At 42.8% G+C, this 8301-nt stretch overlaps 1 pseudogene; it reads right to left on the bottom strand.

Moving 5' to 3' along the window:
* Positions 1 to 1485: 1485 nt before the first annotated feature.
* Positions 1486 to 7004, bottom strand: LOC124704196 (annotated as a pseudogene).
* Between the last annotated feature and the right edge of the window lie 1297 nt (positions 7005 to 8301).

Raw genomic sequence — 8301 nt, 5'->3', positions numbered from 1 at the left:
GTGAATGACTTGCGTCATGTACACAAAGGAGGGGTCTTCTCCACTTTCTTCGTCATCTTCTTCTTCACTAGATTGGCGGCTTGAACAAGAGCTTCATATTCACCTTCACTTAAGGTCTCTATGTCACCATTCTCCAATATGATCATGACCTTGGTATTCTTGCACTCAAAGGACTTGTGGCCTTGTGTACCACATTTGAAGCATGTGACATTGCTAGGCCCTGTTGATGCTTTTGAAGAGGCGGTTGAAGGTGCGGGTTGCTTCATGCGACTTTGGATAGTCGGTTGCTTGGACGGTGTTGAAGAAGATGATGGCTTCACCCTTGTTGTACGAGTGCTTGAGGTGAGCTTGGAGGTAAAGTAAGTCTTGGTCTTGTTGTACTTGATGTCCTCATTAACTTGAAGCTCGGCCTTGGAAGCTTGGTGAAACAACTCAACAATGGTTGAATATGGTTGTTACTCGACAATCCTCTTGATTGGGTAGTTGAGGCCATTGAAGTATCTTGCAATCGTTTGCTTCTCAAACTCTTGGATGTTGGCTCGCATCATAGTTAAATCCATTTCCTTGTAAAACTCCTCAACGGTCTTGGTGCCTTGCTTCAGTTTTTGTAGCTTTTTGAAGAGGTCGGTCACGTAGTGAGAAGGCACAAAGCGGGCATGCATCTCTTCCTTCATCTCTTCCCAAGTAGCAATGGGATTTCACCCTTTTCTTCCCTTTGAGTGACCACTTGCTCTCACCATGTGTTGTGATGTAGCCCGACCTTCGGTCTTCACCACATCATATGTGTCAACGCCGACACGTCACGCAAAGGTGAATCTTCTCCTTTATACGTGCCTACAATTGACTATGTGGAATGGTATGCTACTTCATACTCCATCATTTGCCTATGATAGGAATGCATCGAAAAGTATGAAGGGAAGGGAGAATGCCTTAGTCGCTCGAAGGCTCAACGCCGAGGTCGTGGAAGCATGGAAGAGGAAATGAAAGAAACTCCAGCTGTAGCTACACCTAAGTCTTCGACCTCGTCAACTCACACCGGAGTCTCCAGCCCACGAAGATCAAAACCGGAGTCTCCGGCCTACATACACCATAGTATCCGGACTAAGTGAGGCGCCTGCCACAAGTCATTTAGGGCCAAGGCCCATGTAACCTCTTGTATGGCTAAACTACCCCATTTTTAGTGGCTCTTCAGGCACGGCTGACCACAACGGAAAACTAACGCGCGGAAAAAGGAACCATGTGTTTCTTCAAGATACATTATTTACTGACATTTCAACTTCTACATTATCTTTTGTGAGTACTCTGTGAAAAAGGAACCATGTGTTTCTTCAAGAAAACCGTGTGCTTCGTTCGTTAGATTCACTTCCATTATTCTTCGCACTAATTGAAGCCATGTTTCATATGTGTAGCTCTGCATTTTGTAATGGCAACTTCCACACGATTAGCCCAGCAGTTACACTCAGTTCATCAGCTTCATACAGGATATGCAATACACAACAGACAAAGAGAACATATATGTACACCGTTTTGATATAAATAATTTGCAACTTTGTACCAATTTTGCCTATATGAACTCCACATCGAACTACTCTGGCAAGGGGTGGATAGAAAACGCACACTTCTACAACAAAACCTGTGTAACTAAGGCAGGAACAACAGAGGACATCGAACCACCAAAAAAGCTCAAACCCTTGGAACATTCTTGTTTCTGGGTATCTGGCAAAGTAAGGATCAGGGGAAGAAATACTACTCTCTTTTGTCCTCCTCAGCCTCGTCATCATCCAAGCTGAAAGCACTGCCAACACCAGCATTTCTGTCTTTGTCAATTTTTACCATCCCTACATCACCATCAGACCCCTTTGTCAGAGACTGAGCCTCCTCGTCATCATCATCCGCAGCTTCACCTGAATAAGCATATCTGGACATAGGAACGGTGTGTTAATTTCAGGGTGGTACCTAGTCAACCGTTTTCTTACAGCCTATTAAACAAACTCAGATTATGCCTCTTATTGGCAGTAAGCACATAGATTATGCCTCTTACAAGGCTCCAGACCATTACATTCGCAAAAAAAAAGGCTCCAGACCATTGAAAAGGAAAAAATATTTACCTTTGCGAGCTTTGGGACGGTGCCCACAAATAGCATAAAACAACAAGCAAAACAAAGGCAAGAACATCCCAGAATGCTGTTATGATCCAGGCACTCTGCCATCTCTCACTGAAGGGGTCTGTCGCTTTGAAATAAACCTGCAAGGAAGCCATGATAAGACAACAGTTCTAAAACACAAGACTCCTAGAAAAATCATGAGTTAGCAGTGAGGACAACTGTCATGCTTGCAAGCAGACTATAATGTAAATTTTGTATCTCCAGATCACGATAATATTTGGCACAAAATGCTAAAAGATGGTGCAAGTAATAGAGGCCCATTGCACATGGTCAGCTAGTCTATCAGCCCATGAACCACATGCATGCGTTGGATCAAAACTCCATGATGTTCATAAATCTATTCATGTCATGCTTTTAGGAGCGGTAATGATCAGCATATACGAGAGAAAGATCATTCATTGAAAAGATCAACAAATAAAGTAGCATTGGTCTTATAGATGGGGCAATCATTTCTCTGCCAACAAGTTTTACAAGTTGAACTTTGAGCACATTCAAGCTCCAACTTTCTCTCCTTGGATCTGGAAATCTAAATGCACACCAAAGATAAAAACTTTCTTCTGGCTCCTTTCCAATGACCGACTAAACACGAAGGATATGCTCATAAGGAAAAACTACACTTTCGAAGACAATGGGCTATGTCAAATTTGTGACAACAGATTGTTGGAAACCAGGGATCATCTTTTCTGGAGCTGTACTTTCAGTAGGCAATGTTGGGCAAAAATTAACATCATGATCAATGACAGCCTTGAATTCCCCCAGATGATTACAGCAGCTAGATGCAACTTTGGAAAACCTTTCTTCTTTGAAGTTTTTCCACAGCTTGCTGGAATATTTGGAAGTGTAGGAATGGTCTTATCGTTGATAATGAAACACCTTCTGTTTGAGCTTGGACCTTTTCTTTCAAAAGGGACCTCTTCCTCCTTTCTTACAGAATGAAGGATGATCTCAAATCCTCCCTTTTAGCCTGGCTAGACGATCTGTAGTTCCTTTGGGCTATGCCCTGGGCTAAGCCCTTTTGTATATTCATTACCTCTATCTTGTACATATATTTCTTTTTTAATAAATAAAATTTACCGTCAGGGCCTCCCCTACAGTTTTCAGCTCAAAAAAAAAAAAAAAGTAGAATTGCGGTTATCGCCAATGAGACATGTTGACATACTATACTTACCACAATCTTGTACTTCCTCCGTCCAAAAATATAAGGCACCTAAGATTAGTCAAAAGTCAAGCCCTACTAACTTTGACCAAAATTTTAGGAAAACATATCCATATCTACAATATTGAATGGATACTTTGAGAAAATATACTTTATGGTGAATCCATTGATACTGATTTAGTATGGTAGATGCTTATATTTTTTATACAAATTTGTTCAAAGTTAGAAGTCGTTGACTTTTGACTGAGGAGTATGAGTTATCTTTGTAGCACAATTTATCTAGTTCTCATAAGACTAGTGTGATCCTTTCACACATTTTTTACTTCTTGAACATACCGTTGTTAGAAATTTTGTGAGGAGTTCGGATTTGGAATCTAGGGGTGTGTTCGGTTTGGGGATGGGGTGGAACAGAATGGAACCGTTCCGCACCCAAAGCCCGTTCCTGCGTTCGGTTGCAAACTGGAATGGAATGAAGTGGTTCCTCCAAATGGAATATTCCCTCTAGATCCGGAATGAAGTGGTTCCTCCGATTCGGCTGGACGAGGTGGAACGGGTGACTGCCACACGCAGACTAATTAAGTTTAGCAATAATTAACCAAGTTTAGCAATAATTAATCAAGTTTAGCACTACTTAATCAAGTTTAGCAAATAATTAATCGAGTTTAGAATAATTAATCGGGTGACTATCTCACCCATTCCATTCCATTCCATTCTCATCCCATTCCAAAACCGAACACAGGGATGGAACCGTTCTGTGACAAAAAATTTGTCCAAACCGAACACAGGGATGGCACGGTTCCGTGACAGTGGAATGGAACCCCATCCCCAAACCGAACACACCCTAGGTGTTGCGAAAAGGATAATGAGAACATTCCACAAAAGGTGTTGTATCAAGAGGGATATGGCAATCAACTGTGACAGCAGCAATATTACGTAAGGATGATAAATGCACTTATGGGGCAAATATTTAAACGAATTACATAGAACAATCTATACTCTGGAAAATGATGAAAACATAGCAACCACATAAGTGCCTGCACAAGAATAAATAGGAGCCTAATTCCATCGATGAGTATTTGGGGCAATTTTTGAACCTTACGATGATCGGGGAACTTGGAAGTTAATAGATCTTATGGATGCATAGTGAATCTAAAATTAGCAAATTATCTCAAGTGCAGTAGAGCACAATTTTCATTATGGTCGGGGAACTTGGAAGTTAATAGATCTTATGGATGCATAGTGAATCTAAAATTAGCAAATTATCTCAAGTGCAGTAGAGCACAATTTTCATTATGGGTGTATATGATGGAATTACACACCTCATAACCAATCCAGACAACTGAAGCTATGACAGAAACTGCCAATGCATTTGTAAATTTCCTGTATATATCCAATTTCACAGAACTCCTCCTTGCCTGACGTATGAGAAAAGCAGCAAGATTCAGCAACAATACAGATACACAGCTCTTAGGAATCAGGATTCAACAGGCTTGTTATCAAAATTCTAAGCACTTACAACTATATTCGCTAAAAAAAAGAGCTTACAACTATCCTATTTGCCCTCATTCCGACCACATAATACCCCATGTAACATCAGTATAAAGGATATCTAGCATTGCTAATCACTCATAGATCAGAGTTATAAATTCTCTTGAAGAAATCGATAGTGCAACATTTGAGTCACCAACCTATACCTCTAATACTGGCAGTGCTACCTTTGCCACAAATCAAAAGGTAAAGATGAGATAATGTGATTTTATGACAAAATAAAATGTTAATACTTCAAACATGGCACTAAATGTTGCTTACCTGTAGCTTCTCAAGAGTACGGGAAAGAGAAGTGAAAATCCAAAGTATGAGAAAAGCGTCCAAAAATGCATCAGGGAGGACAAGGAAAAGCTTTGCTTTGCCTGAGATGTCATTAATTGTTCCAACATTTTCTGCTATATCAAGCAATTCAGAAGCCAGGAAATATGTAAGCCCAAGGAGTAGAACTTTGGATGTGAGACCTCCCAGAGTTGGGCGAACGACACCATATCCCATTGATATAGAAAGGATCAGTAGGCGGGAAATTGTTTTTCTGATGGCACCAACAGTTACCACCCAAGTTGTAATTCCAACTGGACGTACACCACTGCTGTTGAAGTTTAAGTATTCAAAGTACCATAGTGTCATCTCAAACAGGCCAAGGGCAATAACTAAAGTGATCCAGTTCTGGATTGGCAATATATCCCTCCAAAACCTTATGTACTGGCTAAACCAGACAACCATTACTAACAGATATGCTAGTGACATGAAAACATAGAATGTCATCAGAGGTGCCATCCGTCCAGGTAGGTACCCACCAGGATTCCTCCAGACCGTCTTCCCACTCATAGCAAGGCCCCTCAGTTTTGGATCGCAAGAAATGAAGAACAAGTTGTACATGCCTGTCTTTGTAATGCGAACTTCCTCATCTTCCAACTTCACTGAGAGGTGATTAGCACTGAAGTGTGTGTCTACCACAACAGGCCAATCCGGATCATCAGAGGATGGCCTCCTGATTACTTCCCCTTGTTTGCAGCCCTCCAGTTTAGCAAGGTCAGGGGTACAGCAAATAGACCTCTGTCCACCATAGGCAGATCCTCCAATGTTATCCCTGTCAGCTGCTTCAAATAAAATAGCTTGTACCAGACCTGTACTGTGTGCCATTTTTGCATGCGATTCTGCCGATTCTGCGGTCCTCCAGAAAGTAACATTTATGAACCTGAAAGCAATGTCCGGTCATCTCGTTAGTGCCAAAGTCTGAAGCACCCACACACGCTTTTTGGGGAAACGTAACTCAGTTCATTAGTACACTCACATCTACAGAAATGAGAACAGTCTATAATTTTATCTGTAACTTAAAAAGAACACTGAACGAATTCACAGATACAGGGGAAAAGCCTATAAGTGAAACATGCCTAGCTTCATCAGGTTCATGTCAGTGAACTGATCTCAAATATTGCACTGCCACAAAAGAAGGTTCTACGATTCTGTGGCCAATGCCAATGAAAATGATAGTCCTAACTCATGTAGAATACTGTGGCACCACTGCAATCACCATCAGAACAAGAAATTAAACGCAAAGAGAAAAAGACTGTCGATATGCACGAATAGTCTAATGGCGAGAAGAATTAAGGTTGCTGCCTGCAGCTATTAGCATTCCAAATTTTCCTACCAGCCAGGCGTCATTGGAGCAAGCCGAGATACTGAATAAACATCCTTGGCAACAAGTTAAAAAATCAGTTCCAGCAACGTCCATGCCTAACCTCTTCATGAATTCGAACCGAACAGCACTGAGCCCATGCAAAAGAACGTGTCACGAGTACAGCAAGCGCTGTCCGCAGCGGTTTCCAGAAACAATAGTCACTGGGGTCTCCAAGCACAGGACAAGGAGGGGCGAGGGAGAGGGGCCTTGGCCTTACTTGATGAAGGAGGAGGCGGGAGAGGCGGGGGTCGGACCCGTCAGCGACGATGCCCTCGCTACCGCCGGAGAGCAGGAAGGCGTTGCCCACCTCGCGGAAGGGCTCGCGGCCGTAGGTGTGGATCGAAGCCTCCGCGCCGCCCCACCACCCGCCGGAGGCGGCAAGCACGAGAGCCATCCCGAGCGCGCCGAGGCGGAGGCGGACGTGGAGGGGATCCATGGGAAGTGGGGGAGATCTCGAGTGAAGCGCGAGAGGCGTGCGTGTGTGGTGCGGGGCGGTGGTGGTTGATGGTGGTAGATCGGTCATTCCGTTGTAGCTGCACTGCTAATTCTCACCGGAAGCGGGGAGGGGACGCGGCGTGGGGCCCGCCGTGCAGTGGCTGGTGCAGTGATGGGCAACATTACCACTTTAACAGGAGGCGGTGATCGGTGAAGAAGAAATCTTTACTATTACTATTACTAGTAAGCATGCACGTGCAACACACGTCTATACAACACCCCCTCACTCTTAAGAATCTTGAAGCATCCCTTCTACTCTCGATAATTCAAAAGAATTCCCTTCCACTCTCAAAAATCTCAAACAATCTTGCTCTCGGTGATGCTCGTAGTCAACATAATAATTCATACAATATTTCACGTCAGTCCTCCCTCCCTCGTTAGCGGAGAGGCAACATCGGCACCAATTGCCAACATATTTGAGTATTAGGATCATGATATTTCTTATCTATATTGAAGCCAAGAATTCAAAACTCATGGGCCAGTAAAGCCCACTCCATGCAAACAATTATCAAGCAGTGAAAGATGGTAATACTCAACAGCCTCAAGAACTAAACATGCCATTTTGTTGCAATTTTACTAAAAGGACCAGTATTCCATCTACAACTAATTACTTTGTTTAGGATAAGTTATTTTGACATGAAACATATACTTATCAGTTTCTCCTAACATCATGGTAAAACCTCAAAAACAAATTCTAAATCATTGAAAACAGAAGCTTGTACTATTATAGCAACATAGATACCGAAGATGCCTCCAGCGACATTTAAGGTGCACATAGGCTAGACATGAAATCATTTATATACAATGTGCATGATATGAGAGATACTTACATAAACTACCAGCACTACACACATCATCTCTAGAAGTCCTTGTGATACGTCTCAAACGTATCTATAATTTCTTATGTTCCATGCTAGTTATATGACAATAATCACATGTTTTATATACACTTTATATCATTTTGATGCATTTTCCAGGCACTAACCTATTAACAAGATGCCGAAGCGCCGGTCCTGTTTTCTGCTGTTTTTGGTTTCAGAAATCCTACACAGGAAATATTCTCGGAATTGGACGAAACAAAAGCCCACAGTCTTATTTTTCACGGAGGATTCCAGAACAGCGAAGAAGAGTCGGAGGCGGCCAGCAGGGGGGCCACCCCATAGGGTGGCGCGGCCTGCCCCTGGCGCGCCCAGGTATGGGGAGCCCACCCCCTGGCTCCCCGACTCTGCCCCTTCGCCTATATAAAATCTCCGTCG

This window comes from Lolium rigidum, chromosome 3 (genome assembly GCF_022539505.1).
Source record: "Lolium rigidum isolate FL_2022 chromosome 3, APGP_CSIRO_Lrig_0.1, whole genome shotgun sequence".
In the NCBI taxonomy this organism is placed as follows: Eukaryota; Viridiplantae; Streptophyta; class Magnoliopsida; order Poales; family Poaceae; genus Lolium; species Lolium rigidum.
This window is presented reverse-complemented; position numbering and strand designations above follow the sequence as displayed.